This window comes from Bos indicus x Bos taurus, chromosome 21 (genome assembly GCF_003369695.1).
Source record: "Bos indicus x Bos taurus breed Angus x Brahman F1 hybrid chromosome 21, Bos_hybrid_MaternalHap_v2.0, whole genome shotgun sequence".
NCBI classification, from domain to species: domain Eukaryota; kingdom Metazoa; phylum Chordata; class Mammalia; order Artiodactyla; family Bovidae; genus Bos; species Bos indicus x Bos taurus.
The window spans coordinates 25,183,600-25,200,431 of NC_040096.1; the positions used below are offsets into that span (position 1 = coordinate 25,183,600).

Below are 16,832 nucleotides of genomic sequence, written 5' to 3' on the forward strand. Positions count from 1 at the left end.
TTTTAAGTTGAAGTAGAGTTTATTTACAATACTATTTTGGGATATACATATCCATTTAAAAGTATTACAAATAAAGGCTATATTTTTGCGTGCTGTATAATATATCCTTATGGCTTATTGCTTTTATACACAGTAGTCTCTATCTCTTAATCCCCTACACCTATCTTGCCCCTCCTACCATCCTCTCCCCACCGGCAGTTCTCTGTATCTGTGAGTCTGTTTCCATTTCATAGATAAGTTCACCGGTGTCATAGTCTAGATCACATGTAAGTGATATTATATGGTACTGCTCGTTGTCTTTCTGACTTACATCACTGACTGTGATAATCTCTAGGATTATATTGTTGAAAATGCCATTATGTTAATTGCCTTTATAGCTAATTAGGTATATATTTCACATATGAAAACCTAGATATGTATTTTAAATATGAAATCCTAGTTATATATTTCATATATGAAAACCTAGGTATATATTTTATTTATGAAAACACAAGTATATATTTCATATATCAAAATATACATATATGTTTGCAGAGTACACTCATTTGCAACTGTTACTGTACCCAAAAGAATGAAAATTTTACTATAACTCATAATGATATGAAAATTTAACTATAACTCATAATTCATACAACCTGGGCTTGGTAAAATATGAGTTTTGCCAACCCTTCCAGGGCAATAGTTCTCAAACTTCAGTTGGCTTCAGTGCCTCAGATTCACCTGGAGGGCTTATTAACTAAAATTGTCAGTTGGCAGTTCCAGAACTTCTGATTTAGAAGTTTTGCAAACACCAGACCAGGGACCATAATGAAAATCATTAGTGTGCCTTTTGAGTAATGCTTTTCAAGACTTAAGATAACCTAAGTTAACTTAAGATAACCTTAAGATAACTTAAGACTTAATACTTACGAAAGACTTAATTTTAAACTAGACAATTCCTGCTGCTGCTGATGCTAAGTCGCTTCGGTCATATCCGACTCTGTGCAACCACATAGACGGCAGCCCACCAGGCTCCTCTGTCCCTGGGATTCTCCAGGCAAGAACACTGGAGTGAGTTGCCATTTCCTTCTCCAATGCAAGAAAGTGAAAAGTGAAAGTGAAGTCGCTCAGTCGTGTCCGACTCTTAGCAACCCCATGGACTGCAGCCCGCCAGGCTCCCCTGTCCCTGGGATTCTCCAGGCAAGAACACTGGAGGGGGCTGCCGTGTCCTCCTCCAAGAAGATGCTAAATGATTTCTATTTATAGAGCACTGAGAACCGAAATCACCATGCAGGCATCAAAACTAATGAAAAGAAAACGTTTTGTCAGAGAACATTGACAGAAGCTTCTTAAATAAAAAAACTATCTTGTATTTAGATTGTCTTGACTTCACCGATAAATTCTTTGTAAAGCATAAAAGAGTGAAACTACTAAATGTGATTTTTAAAAATCTCATTAAAATCAGTATCTTGATGGAATCTTCTATTTTAAAAAATTTCCCATTTTCATTTTGCTATTTTGCTGAGTAGTATTCAATATATATTTCATATATGAAGATAGATGTATATATTTCATATATGGCAATATAGGTACATGTATTATGTGAAAATATTAGAATATATCCCTTATATGACAATATAGGTATATATCTCATATATAAAAATAAAGGTATATATGTCACACATAAAATAAGGTATATCTTTTTACATCATAAAATTAAAAACTTTCAAATAATTAAAGCCTTTAATTGTGTGGATCACAACAAACTGTAGAAAATTCTTAAAGAGAGAAGAATACCAGATCACCTTACCTGCCTCCAGAGAAGCTTGTATGTAGGTCAAGAAACAGCAGAACCAGACAGGCACAACGGCCTAGTTCAAAATTGGGAAAGGAGAACATCAAGACTATATATTGTGATTCCATTTACTTAACTTACATGCAGAGTACATCAAGTGAAATGCCAGGCGGATGAAATACAAGCTGGAATCAAGATACTGGAAGAAAGATCTACAACCTCAGATGTGCAGATGACACCACCCTAATGGCAGAAAGCAAATAGCCTATGCTGCAAGGTAGTGTTGGCCAAATGTTAAAGAAAAGGGAAAGAAAGCATTGCCTACTGGATTATGTCCAACCTCCCTGATGTGGGATGCTTTCCCATCCCTGGAGGCTGAGCAGGCTTGGGTCCCACTGCTGAACTCAGGTGGGGTCAACAGCCTGGCAGGGTACCCTTCATTGAACACTTTGAAAGGTCTAGTGTGTGCTCTGTCTGGCTAGGACAAGAGTCCAGCCTGGCATCAGGCCCCAAGGAATTTCAAGGCAAAATTCAGCCTCAACCTCCCCTGGTGCGGGGGATCCGAGTCCAGGCCTCCTTCCTGAGTGCAGCCTCCTAGTACCTAAGCACCCTCAGCAGTGTACTGTGGACACTGCAGGGATTAGTTTGGACATGTTGTTTGTGTGAGGCTTTAGGGGGAAAAAGTAGTGAGACTCAAGCCCTTCCCTGTTTGCTCAGGCACATTTCACTCCATCTCAGGGCCCAGAAAGCAAACTTGCCCTAAGGCTCTGGTTGCCCTCAGGCACCAAGCTGAGCCTGAAAAGTGCTGCCGCCTTGTGGACATTTCCTGAAACTACAACTTGATTATTCTTGCTCACAGGCACCTCAGTTCACAAGGCCTGGGGTTCTGTGAATGACAGCCGCTGTCAGGAAACATCCTGCGGCAGGCTCTGGAGAAATAAATTCTAAACACAGCCGACTTTCAGGAAGCCAATTCCCAAAGCTAAATTGTCCTTACACTCTTTAAGGAAAAAAAAGAAAGAAAACACAAACCCAAACCTCCCCCACCAAACAAGATGCTCAGCATTCCTAATTGCTGCAGAAATGCCAATCGAAAAGATGATGGAAAATCAAATCCCACCACTCACAATGGCCAACGTCACAGATTTGCAACAATAAATATGGGATGGAGTCTGGGGGACAAAGAATTGCCCTAAGCTCTAGGTGGGAATATACATCGGCAGCAGCCAGTATCATGGCCAATCTCTGAATGCCTGAAAAAATCTATCAAGTCCTGCTAAGCCGAGGATCAGACATTCCCCCACTTTAGCCTGTATTCTGAGAAAGCCATCAATCAAAAGGCGCAAGCACCCCATCAAACCTCCAGCACGACTTCCAGTAGCCAAGACGCACAGCCACCAAAATCTCCAACCAGAAGTTAAAGCTTAAACAAGAAGTATACATATATACAGCAGACTATTTCTCACTTATTACAAATCACCACTGAAATTAGGGAATTAGGACACTGGGAGCCACAGGGATGGACCTTGAAGGATCATACACTAAGGGGAGTCAGTCAGGCAGAGGAAGGCTATGGTATATGAGGTACAGTTCACGCAAAATAAAAATAGACAAGCAAGTCAACAAATTTACAACCCAAAAAGAGACTGCCCAGGAAACCAACTTTCCCTAAGGCTCTGGTTGCCCCAGGAACCAAAAATGGGTATGCAAAAGTGCTGCCGCCTAGTGAACTTTTTCTGTAACTACAACTTGATCACCAGCTGTCCTCAGGAAATGTCCTGGTGTGGATACTGGAGAAATAAATTCCAAACGCAGTCGACTTTCAGGAAGCCAACTGCCAAACAAACCCAAACCTCCACCACAGAACAAAATGCTCAGCATCCATAATTGCTGCAGGAATGCCAATCAAAATGACAATGGGAAATCAAATTCCACCAGTCACAATGGCCATCCCCACAAATCTACAAACAATAAGTGTGGGAAGGAGCAAGGAAGTTAAAGAAGCCCCTTAAGTTGTCGGTAGAAATATATATTGGCTACAGCCAGTATGTGAACAGTTTCCAAGTGCCTCAAAAAAATAAAATAAAAAAACTATCAAGACAGGCTAAACCTGGGATCTCACATTCCCACACTTGGGCCTATAGCAATCAATCAAAAGGTACATGAACCCCAACAAATACTGCAGGACTACTTCCAATAGCCAAGACATACAACCAGCAAAATCTCCACCAAGATTAAAGTTTAAGCAAGGTGTTGTACATATATACGGTAGACTATTTATACATATATACAGTAGACTATTTCTCATTCCTAAAAAACCGCCACTGAAATTAGGGAATTATGATGCTGGGAGCCATAGGGACGGACCTTGAAGGATCATGCCCTAAGGGAAGTCAGGCAGGCAGAAGAAGTCTATGGTATGTGATATACTTGCCAGGAAAAATAAAAATAGACATACAAAGCAACAAATTTACAAGCCAAAGAGGGACTCTGAGGATTCCAAGCCAAACAAAGTGTTCCAGAAACAAAAAAAATTGAAGGGCCTGGAATGAATTAGGAGGTAGGAGCCTACATAGACAAGAAATCTGTGTTTGTAATAGATAATCCACAAGGATTATCCTCTTCCTATTTTCCTTCCTTCCACATATACACAGAAATACGTATCTCTAACCTATACAAAGAAATCGTTATCTCTAAGAGATGATTCACAAAAATGATCTACTACTTTCCTTCTTGGTATTACAGAAGTGTATCTGAGATAGATATTCCACAAGGACCTGGTGCTCAGCACTTCACTTGAACTTCTATAGTAAAGGTCCAAAAAAAAAAAAAAAAAAAATAGAGCTACCTCATAGATATGTAATACTGAATCAGGAAGCTGTACACTGACAACAATCACAGCACCGAAAATCAACTATTCTGCAAAGAAGCATCGGCAAGAGGTTAAAGAAAAGGAAAGAAAAGGAGTCCCTGCTCTCTTATCTACCTCCCCGACTTGGGACGCAAATCCCATCCTTGAAGGTTGAGCGGGCTGGGGTCCCACTGCTAGACTAGGGAGGGCTTGACACAGCCTGGCACAGTGCCTTTCATTGAACGCTTTTTAAAGGACTACTACCTGCTAGGTTCCGGAGAAAGAAATGGCAGCCCACTCCAGTATTCTTGCCTGGAGAATCCCACGGACAGAAGCCTGGCAGGCTACAGTCCATGAGGTTGCAGAGAGTTGGACATGACTGAAGTGACCTAGCACATCTGCTACGTTCTGGGGGTGATCAGAGTCCCACATGGCATGAAGGCCTGCAGGAATTTGAAGGCAAAATTCAGCTAGCCTCCCCCTCTCCTGGCACTGGGGTTCCCAACACAAGCCTCTTTCCTGAGAGGGCAACCTCCTGGTACCTAAGCACCCTCAGCAGTGTACTGTGAACCCTGAAGGGATTAGTTTGGACGTGGTGTTTGTGTGAGGCTTTAGGGGGGGAAAGTAGTAAGTCTCAAGCCCTTTCCTGCTTGCACAGTCACATTCCACTCTATTTTACACCCCAGGAAGCCGACTGGCCCTAAGGGTCTGGCTGCCCCAGGAAGCAACGTTGGGCACGCAAAAGTGCTGCCGTCTTGTGGACATTTTCTGTAACTACAACTTGATCACCAGTGCACACAGACACCTCAATTCACAAGGGCTGTGGTTCAGTAAATTGTCAGCTGCCTTCAGGAAATGCCATGAGGCAGGTATTGGAGAAATATATTTCAAAACCAGCCAACTCTCAGGAAGCCAACTGCCAAAGGTAAATTGTCCTCACACCCTTTAAAGAAAAAAAACTAAAAAAACAAAATCAAATGTCTGCCACAAGACAAGATGCTCAGCATCCATAATGGCTGCAAGAACGCCAATCAAAATGACAATGGGAAATAAAATACCACCAATCACAATGGCTGTTGTCAAAATTTGACAAACTTTAAATATGGGAGACAGAATGAAAGGAAAGGAATCCCCTAAGCTTTCTGCTTTATTGACTATGCCAAAGCCTTTGACTGTGTGGATCATAAGAAACTGTGGGAAATTCTGAAAGAGATGGGAATACCAGACCACCTGATCTGCTTCTTGAGAAATTTGTATGCAGGTCAGGAAGCAACAGTTAGAACTGGACATGGAAGAACAGACTGGTTCCAAATAGGAAAAGGAGTACGTCAAGGCTGTATATTGTCACCCTGTTTATTTAACTTATATGCAGAGTACATCATGAGAAACGCTGAGCTGGAAGAAGCACAAGCTGGAATCAAGATTGCTGGGAGAAATATCAATAACCTCAGATATGCAGATGACACCACCTTTATGGCAGAGGGTGAGGAGGAACTCAAAAGCCTCTTGATGAAAGTGAAAGTAGAGAGTGAAAAAGTTGGCTTAAAGCTCAACATTCAGAAAACGAAGATCATGGCATCCGATCCCATCACTTCATGGGAAATAGATGGGGAAACAGTGGAAACAAGTGTCAGACTTTATTTTTCTGGGTTCCAAAATCACTGCAGATGGTGACTGCAGCCATGAAATTAAAAGACGCTTACTCCTTGGAAGGAAAGTTATGACCAACCTAGATAGCATATTCAAAAGCAGAGACATTACTTTGCCAACAAAGGTTTGTCTAGTCAAGGCTATGGTTTTTCCTGTGGTCATGTATGAATGTGAGAGTTGGACTGTGAAGAAGGCTGAGCGCCGAAGAATTGATGCTTTTGAACTGTGGTGTTGAAGACTCTTGAGAGTCCCTTGGACTGCAAGGAGATCCAGCCAGTCCATTCTGAAGGAGATCAACCCTGGGATTTCTTTGGAAGGAATGATGCTAAAGCTGAAACTCCAGTACTTTGGCCACCTCATGCAGAGTTGACTCATTGGAAAAGACTCTGATGCTGGGAGGGATTGGGGGCAGGAGGAGAAGGGAACGACAGAGGATGAGATGGCTGGATGGCATCACTGACTTGATGGACGTGAGTCTGAGTGAACTCCGGGAGTTGGTGTTGGACAGGGAGGCCTGGTGTGCTGCAATTCATGGGGTCGCAAGGAGTCGCACACGACTGAGCGACTGATCTGATCTGAAGCTGTTGGCGGAAAAATACATTGGCTACAGTCAGTATATGGACAGACTCCACATGTTCAAAAAGGTTTCAAGAGGGCTAAGGTGGAAAAAGTAATGCTATCAAGAAGGGTGTGTGTGTGCGCGTGCGTGTGCGTGTTGCTTTAAGAGGAAAAAGCAGTGAAGCACAAGCCCTTTAGTGGTTGCTCAGGCACATTCCAAGGCAATGTCACCCACTCCAGTACTCTTGCCTGGAAAAATCCCATGGACGGAGGAGCCTGGTAGGCTGCAGTCTATGGCATCGCGAAGAGTCGGAAACGACTGAGCGACTTCACTTTCGCTTTTCACTTTCATGCATTGGAGAAGGAAATGGCAACCCACTCCAGTGTTCTTGCCTGGAGAATCCCAGGGACGGGGAAGCCTGGTGGGCTGCCGTCTATGGGGTTGCACAGAGTCAGACATGACTGAAGCGACTTGGCAGCAGCAGCAGGCACATTCCACTCTGTTTCACAGCCAGGAAGCCGACTTTCCTGAATCTTCTGCTTGCCCCAAGAACCAGAAGTGAAGTGAAGTTGCTCAGTCGTGTCCGACTCTTTGCGACCCCGTGGACTGTAGCCTGCCAGGCTCCTCTGTCCATGGGATTCTCCAGGCAAGAATACTGGAGTGGGTTACTATTTCCTTCTCCAGGGGATCTTCCCGACCCAGGGATCGAACCCAGTCTCCCTCATTGGAGGCAGACGCTTTAAACCTCTGAGCCAAAAGTGCTGCCACCTTGTGGACATTTCCTGTAGCTACAACTGACCACCAATGCTTACCGGCACCTCTAATTTTCAAGGGCTGGGCGACTGCTCATGATAGCTGCCCTCAGGAATTTTGTCCTGTGGCAGGTACTGCAAGATAAATTCCAAACACAAACAACTTTCAGTAAGCCAACTGCCACAGGTCTATTTTCCTCACACCGTTAAAGGGTAAAAAAAAAAAAAATCCCAAAACAAACCCCATACTTCCACCTAGGACAGGATGCTCAGCATCCCTAATCATTACAGGAGGAATGCCAATCAAAATGACAATGAGAAATCAAATCCCACCAGTCAGAATGGCCGTACTCACGTCTACAAACAATAAATGCAGGAGTGAGTTTGGAGTAAGAGGAAGCCTCCTACACAGTTGGTGGGAATGTGCGTTACCAACAACCACAATAAAGGACAATGTCTGCTGAATAAAAGCTATAAAGACACTAAGCCTAGGATCTGACATTATCATAGCTGGGCTTCTATTATCCTACTTGAAGTGTAGAAAATTCTATTTTCATATATGAAATATTCAGCTGCATTTTCAATTATGATGTATAGAAAATTCTATTTTCATATATAAAATTTGTACCTAACTTTTCATTTATTAAATATATAAAATTCTCTTTCACATATGAAATATGCACCTATATTTAAATCTGTGAACTATAGAAAATTCTTTCATATATAAAATGTGTACATGTATTTTCATCTGTGAAATACAGAAAATTCTCTTTTGATATATGAAATACATACATACATTTTTCTCTGAAATGTGAAAAAATGTTTTCATTTATGATATATGCATCTATATTTTCATCTATGAAATATAGAAAATTCTATTTCTATGTATGACATGTACCCATATTTTCATATGAGAAATATGGAAAAATTTATGTTCATGTATGAATATGCACCCATGTCATATACGAAATATCAAAAATTCTATTTTCATATGAAATACATACCCATAGCTTCATATAAGAAATACCAAAAATTCTATTCTCATATATGAAATATGCACCCATGTTTTCATATATGTAATGTAGAAAATTCTATATTCATCCATAAAATATACATCCACATTTTCATATATGAAATATTAAAAATTCCATTTTCATCCATGAAACATACACTCATGTTTATATATATGACATATAGAAAGCTCTATTTCCATCCTTGAAATATGCACCTATGATTTATATATGAAATACAGAAAATTCTATTTTCATATATGAAATATGCAGCCATGATTTATATGAAATACAGAAAATTCTATTTTCATACATGAAATATACACCCATGTTTTCATATGTAAAATCTTGAAAATTTCATTTTGATCCATGAAATATGTACCCATGGTTTCATATATAAATTATAGAAAATTATATTTTCATTTATAAAATATGCACCCATTTCTTCATATATGAAATATTGAAAATTCTATTTTTCATCCATGAAATATGTCTTTTTATATATGTAAATTCATGCATACTTTCATATAATAAAGAAAACTCTATTTTTAGACATGAAATATGCATACGTTTTCATACATGAAATATAGAAAATTGTATTTTCATTCATTAAATTTACACTCATGTGTTCATATAGGATATACTGTTTTTCAGTCGCTCAGTCATGTCTGACTCTAAAATCCCATGGACTGCAGCACGCTAGGCTTCCCTGTCCTTCACCATCTGCAGGAGCTTGCTCAAACTCATGTCCATTGAGTCCATAATGCCATTCGTCCTCTGTATGAATATTGTGAATATTAGATGCAGCCAACAATCTCGTCCTCAGATATGAAACATTCACCTGATTTGGGCTTCCATCCCATTCCTGGAGCCTGAGCAGGCTGCTTCCATGGCTGCACTGTGGTGGGATTGTAGCCTATCAGGCTCCTCTGTCCATGGGATTCTCCAGGCAAGAATACTGGAGTGGGTAGCCATTTCCTTCTCCAGGGGATCTTCCGGACCCAGGGATTGAACCTGGGTTTCCCACACTTCAAGTAGACTCTTTACCGTCTGAGCCACCAGGGAAGCTCTTGCTCTTCATTGAGGCCCCTCTTAAATCTGTACTTTCTGGTTTGATCTGGCAGGGACCACAGTCCCCAGGACACACCATCGATGGTGTCCTGACACTTTTGGCCTCAGTGACCTTAGAAAAGTCACCCAGCTTCCACATCTTCTGGTGCTGGGGTCCCCAGCTCAAGCCTCCTTCCTAAGAGTGCAGCCTCCTAAGTACCTCATCAGGGTGCTGTGGTCCAGGCTGAGATTAGTCTGCAGGAAAAGGGTAAAGCTTTAGGGGGAAGAAGTATCGAGACTAAGCCCTTGGATGTTTGCTCAGGCACATTGCACTTTAATTCACAGCCTGGGAAGCCAGCTCTTCATTAGGCTCTGGTTGCCTGAAGAATGATTTGGGTGTGGAAGAGTGCTGCCGCCTTGTGGACATTTTCTATAACTACAACTTGACCCCCTGTGCTTACCGGTACCTCCAATTCAACAGACTTCAGGGGCTGTTAACGACAGCTGCCTTCAGGAAACGTCCAGAGAAGAATATTGCAGACAAAAATATAAACACAATTGACTTTCAAAAAATCAACTAAACTTGTAAATTTTCCTCACAACCATGAAGGAGAAAAAAACAATCTCACAGGACAGGATGCTGAGCATCCCTAATTACTACAGGAGGAATGCCAACCAAAATGACAATGAGAAATCAAATATCACCAGAATGGCCATCCTTACAAGTCTACAAACAATAAATGCAAGCTAAACCTACCATCTGACATTCCCACACCTGGGCCTGTATCCCAGGAAAACCATCTTTCAAGAAGCCCCGTGCACCCCAATGTTCACTTCAGCACTAGTTAAAGCAGCTGAACACAGACCCAGCAAAATGTCCACCTTCAGATTAAAGCTTAAAAACAATGTAGTACATATAGAAAATGAACTATTACTCAGGCATGAAATACTACTACTGAAATCATGAAATTATGCCCCTGGTAGTCACAGGGATAGACCTTAGAGGATCAAACACTAAGTGAAGTCAGCCAGACAGAGGAAGACTAGCATGCGATGTCCCTTCTAGGTAAAAGAAAAAAAAGAGATACAAAGGAATTCAATTACAACATAAAAAGAAACTCAGAGAATTCAAACACAAAGAATTCCAATAAATAAATAAATCAAACCAAAGGGCCAGGGATGAATTAGGAAGTCAGGACTAACATATACACAAAAACGTGTATGTTAGTAGATAATCCACAAGGATTATCCCCTTCCTTTCTTTCTTCCTTCCACAGCAATCTGTATCTCTATCATATCCACAGAAATCTGTACCTCTACCATATCCACAGAAACCTGTACATGTTAACAGATACTCTGCAAGGACGTGATGTTCAGCCCAGGGAACTTTGCTCCACTTTCTGCAATAACTTCTACAGCAGATGAATCTGAAAAAGAAACATATGCTTTACATACATGACATAGGTCAACCAGGTGGCTGGATACTGACAACAGGCGCAACACTGCACACCGACCATACTGCAGCATACCACAGGCATGAAATGAAAGAAGAAAGAAGAAAAGCCTTGCCCAGTTTATTCCTGCTGACATCCTGACCCAGGCTGCTATCCCATCACTGCAGCCTGAACAGGCTTTGGTCCAAAGGCTGGACTGGGGTCGGGTTGAAACCACCAGGCAGGGTGCCCTTAATTGAGCCCCTCTTAAACTTACACCTTCCGGTTTGCTCTGACAGGGACCATAGTCCCCAGTGCACCAAGGGATGTTGTGACGACCGTCTGCCCTCAAGGACCTTGGAAATGCCACCTAGCTTTCAGTTCTCCTGGGGCTGGGGTTCACAGCTTAAGCCTCCTCCTTGAGAGTGCAACCTCCTAGCACCTCAGCAGGGTGCTGTGGCCCCCATTGGGATAAGGAAATTCTGAGGAAAGGGGTGAAGCTTTAGGGGGAACGAGTAGTGAGACACGGGCCCTTGGGTGTTTGCTCAGGCACATTCCACTCCAGTTCACAGCCTAGGAAGCCAAGTCTTCCTTAGGTTCTGGTTGCCCCAAGAACCAGAGTTGGGAATGAAAACTGCTGCCACCATGTGGACATTTTCTGTAACTACAACTTGACCCCCCGTGCTTACCTGCCAGGCCCGTCTGAACATGGGATTTCCCAGGCAAGAACATTGGATTGGGTTGCCATTCCCCTCTTCAGGGGATCTTCCTGACCCAGGGATCAAACCTGGGTCTCCTTCATTTCAGGCAGATTCTTTACCATCTGAGCCACCAGGGAAGCCTGAACTGTGCTTACTGGCGCCTCTAATTCACAAGGCCTTGGGGCCGTTAATGACAGTTACCCTCAGGAAAAGTCCTAGGGAGAATACTCCAGAAACAAATTACAAATACAACCCACTATCAAAGAGTTAACTGCAACAGGTATATTTTCTTTGCAACCATGAAATAGGGGAAAAAAAGAAAAAGAAAAAACCATACCTTCACAGGACACGATGCTCAGCATCCCGAATTATTACAGGAGGAATGCCAATCAAAACAACAAGAAATCAAATTACACCAGTTAGAATGACCACCCTCACAAGTCTACAAACAGTAAAGGGGGGAGAGGGCCAGGAGGAGAGGGAACTCCCTACACGGTTGGTGGGAAGGGACACTGGCAACAGCCACTGGAAAAGACAGTCTTCACATGCCAAAAAAAAAAACTTTCAAGGGAACTATGCCTAGGATCTGACATTCCCACACCTGGGCCTGGTATCCTGATAAAACCATCATTCAAAATGACACACACACCCCAACGTTCACTGAAGCACTACTTACAAAAGCCGAGACAAACACCTGACCAAAATGCCCACTGACAGGTCAAAGCTGTAAGGAGACGTGCGGTACCTCCAGGCATGTGGAACCTTGCTCACCCTTCTGCAGTAAATTCTATAGTAAAAGAATCTAGAGAAGAACAGACATCCCGTATGCATATGTCAATACTGAATCAAGTGTTGTACACTGACAGTAAGCACAAAACTACAAATTGACCATACTCCAACGTGGGATCGGCATGAGGAAAAGAAAAGGAAAAAAAAAAATCAGTGCCTAGTTTATTCCTTGCAACCTCCCTCTCTTTGGCTGCTATCCCATCCCTGGAGCCTGAGCAGGCTGTGTCTCATATCTGAACTGGGATGGGGTCAAGAAAGCTAGGTGAAGACAACCAAAATTTTAAAAGAAATGGGTCACCCTGCGATTTTGGCCCCACTATATACCACAGCCAAGACAGTGAATAAAATTACTTGCAGAAGAACAGATGAATGGATACAGACAATGGGGTACATACATAATACAATATTTCTCAATAAGAAAGAAGTAGGAAATAAAGCCATGTTCAGCCAAGGGAAAGAAAGTAGAGATGATCATTCCAAGTGAATTAAGGCAGATGGGGAGAGACAAGTATCATATGATGTCACTCCTAGGTGGAATCTAAAGATGCATAAAAATGAATTTCTTACCTGGAGACACTGCCTCACAGACTTAGAAATTTCCAGCCACCAAGATATAAAGATGTGGGGCATGGAGAAATGAGCAACTTCAGACTAATATATGCCCAATACTGTTTATAAAATAAATGACCAGGACCCACTGTATAACACAAGGAACCTTACTCCACACTCTGTAATAACCTATATGAAAAAATATATATATACACATTTATGTGTTAGATATATACACATTTGAAACAAGTTGTGGTACAAGGAAAAGGAACAAAAAACACTCACAAGATAGTAATTCAGCTACATACTCCAGTTCAAATGGTGGAAAAAAACAGAAATAACAAAAAAGAAATGCTGACTCTGATCAGAGACATCGATGTAAAGAACAGACTTTTGGACTCATTTGGGAGAAAGGTGAGGGTGGGATGATTTGAGAGAGAGAATAGCAATGAAACATGTATATTACCGTATATAAAATAGATGACCAGAGCAAATTCAATGAAGCAGGGCACCCAAAGCTGGCACTCTGGGACAACTCAGAGGGATAGGATGGGGAGGGAGGTGAGGAGTGTTCAGGATGTGGGGGACACATGTATACCTGTGCCAATTCATGTTGATGTATGGCAAAAACCATGACAATATTGTAAAGTACTTATTCTCCAACTAAAATGAAATTAATTTAAAAAAATAAAAATTTTTAAAAAGAAAAAAAAAAAGACTTTAAGTAGGACAGGGTCAAAAAAAAAAAAAAGGCTGGTGTCACATCCCTGGAGCCTGATTGGCTTGGGTCCCAAGGCTGCAGTGTCCTGGGGCTGAGAGAGCTGGGAGCATGTGGCAGGCTGTGTGCCTCCACAATGGATCTGGAGTGCCTGTGGTCCTCCAGATGCAGGCGGGATAATTTAAGGGATTGGAATTAACATATACACATTAATGTACATCAAATAGATGATCAACAAGTACCTATTGAATAGCATAGGGAAGTTTATTGAACACACTCTAATCACCTATATGAAAAAAGAATCCAGATAAGAATAGATTAATATTATGTATTAATATTAACTGTGGAAAATTCTGAAAGAGATGGGAATACCAGACCACCTGACCTGCCTCTTGAGAAATCTGTATGCAGGTCAGGAAGCAACAGTTAGAACTGGACATGGAACAACAGACTGGTTCCAAATAAGAAAAGGAGTACGTCAAGGCTGTATATTGTCACCCTGCTTATTTAACTTATATGCAGAGTACATCATGAGAAACGCTGGACTGGAAGAAGCACAAGCTGGAATCAAGATTGCCGGGAGAAATATCAATAACCTCAGATATGCAGATGACACCACCCTTATGGCAGAAAGTGAAGAACTAAAGAGCCTCTTGATGAAAGTGAAAGAGGAGAGTGAAAAAGTTGGTTTAAAGCTCAACATTCAGAAAACTAAGATCATAACATCTAGTCCCATCACTTCATGGCAAATAGATGGGGAAACAATGGAAACAGTGGTTGACTTTATTTTTGGGGGGTTCCAAAATCACTGCAGATGGTGATTGCAGCCATGAAATTAAAAGACGCTTACTCCTTGGAAGGAAAGTTATGACCAACCTATTAAAAAGCAGAGACAGAGGTTCTCTTACATCGACCGCCTAAGAGTCGCGCTGTAAGAAGTAACAACCTCTTCTCCTCCTCTCCGCCATCTGCTCGGCAGCTGCAAAACAGCAGCTGCGTGTGAGTGCATCTCCAGGCTGGTGTCCAGATCAGCAATGCCTGCTGGGAGCTCTACTGCCTGGAACACGGCATTCAGCCTGATGGCCAGATGCCAAGTGACAAGATTATTGGGGGAGGAGACGACTCCTTCAACACCTTCTTCAGTGAGACAGGGGCTGGCAAGCATGTGCCCAGGGCAGTGTTTGTCGACCTGGAACCCACAGTCATTGATGAGGTTCGCACCGGCACCTACCACCAGCTCTTCCACCCTGAACAGCTCATCACAGGCAAAGAAGATGCCACCAATAATTAGGCCCGAGGTCACTACACCATTGGCAAGGAGATCATTGACCTCGTCTTGGACCGAATTTGGAAACTGGCTGACCAGTGCACAGGTCTTCAGGGCTTCTTGGTTTTCCAGAGCTTTGGTGGGGGAACTGGTTCTGGGTTTACCTCCCTGCTGATGGAATGTCTTTCAGTCGATTATGGCAAGAAGTCCAAGCTGGAGTTCTCCATTTACCCAGCCCCCCAGGTTTCCACAGCTGTCGTTGAGCCCTACAACTCCATCCTCACCACCCACACCACCCTGGAGCACTCTGATTGTGCCTTCATGGTAGACAATGAGGCCATCTATGACATCTGTCGTAGAAACCTTGACATTGAGCGCCTGACATATACTAACTTGAATAGGTTGATAGGTCAAATTGTGTCCTCCACCACTGCTTCCCTGAGGTTTGATGGCACCCTGAATGTGGATCTGACAGAGTTCCAGACCAACCTGGTGCCCTATCCCCGCATCCACTTCCCTCTGGCCACATACGCCCCCGTCATCTCTGCTGAGAAAGCCTACCATGAACAGCTTTCTGTAGCAGAGATCACCAATGCTTGCTTTGAGCCAGCCAACCAGATGGTGAAATGTGACCCTCGCCATGGTAAATACATGGCCTGCTGCCTGTTGTACTGTGGTCACATGGTTCCCAAAGATGTCAGTGCTGCCATTGCCACCATCAAGACCAAGCGTACCATCCAGTTTGTGGACTGGTGCCCCACTGGCTTCAAGGTTGGCATTAACTACCAGCCTCCCACTGTGGTACCTGGTGGAGACCTGGCCAAAGTACAGCGAGCTGTGTGCATGCTAAGCAACACCACAGCCATCACTGAGGCCTGGGCTCGCCTGGACCACAAGTTGGACCTGATGTATGCCAAGCGTGCCTTTGTTCACTGGTACGTGGGTGAGGGCATGGAGGAAGGAGAGTTTTCTGAGGCCCGTGAAGACATGGTTGCCCTTGAGAAGGATTATGAGGAGGTTGGTGTGGATTCTGTGGAAGGAGAAGGAGAGGAAGAAGGAGAGGAATACTAAAGTTAAAATGTCACAAAGGTGCTGCTTTTACAGGGAAGCTTATTCTGTTTCAAACATTGAAAAGTTGTGGTCTGATCAGTTAATTTGTATGTTGCAGTGTATACGCTCATATACAATTACTGACCTACGCTTTAAAACATGATGCTTTGTTACAGACCCAAGCTATCCATTTCTCTGATGGGTTTGAATAAAGTATTCCCTGTCTTAAATGAAAATATAAATAAATAAATAAAAAATAAAAAGCAGAGACATTACTTTGCCAACAAAGATCTGTCTAGTCAAGGCTATGGTTTTTCCAGTAGTCACGAATGGATGTGAGAGTTGGACTGTAAAGAAAGCTGAGCGCTGAAGAACTGATGCTTTTGAACTGTGGTGTTGGAGAAGACTCTTGAGAGTCCCTTGGACTGCAAGGAGATCCAACCAGTCCATCCTAAAGGAGATCAGTCCTAAGTGTTCATTGGAAGGACTTATGTTGAAGCTGAAACTCCAATACTTTGGCCACCTGATGCGAAGAGCTGACTCATTGGAAAAGACCCTGATGCTGGGAAAGATTGAGGGCAGGAGGAGAAGGGGATGACAGAGGATGAAATGGTTGGATGGCATCACTGACACAGTGGACATGAGTTTGGGTAGACTCCGGGAGTTGGTGATGGATGGT

At 42.6% G+C, this 16,832-nt stretch overlaps 1 pseudogene; it reads left to right on the top strand.

The window, feature by feature from the left end:
- Positions 1 to 14,901: 14,901 nt before the first annotated feature.
- Positions 14,902 to 16,389, top strand: LOC113879796 (annotated as a pseudogene).
- Positions 16,390 to 16,832: the final 443 nt, after the last annotated feature.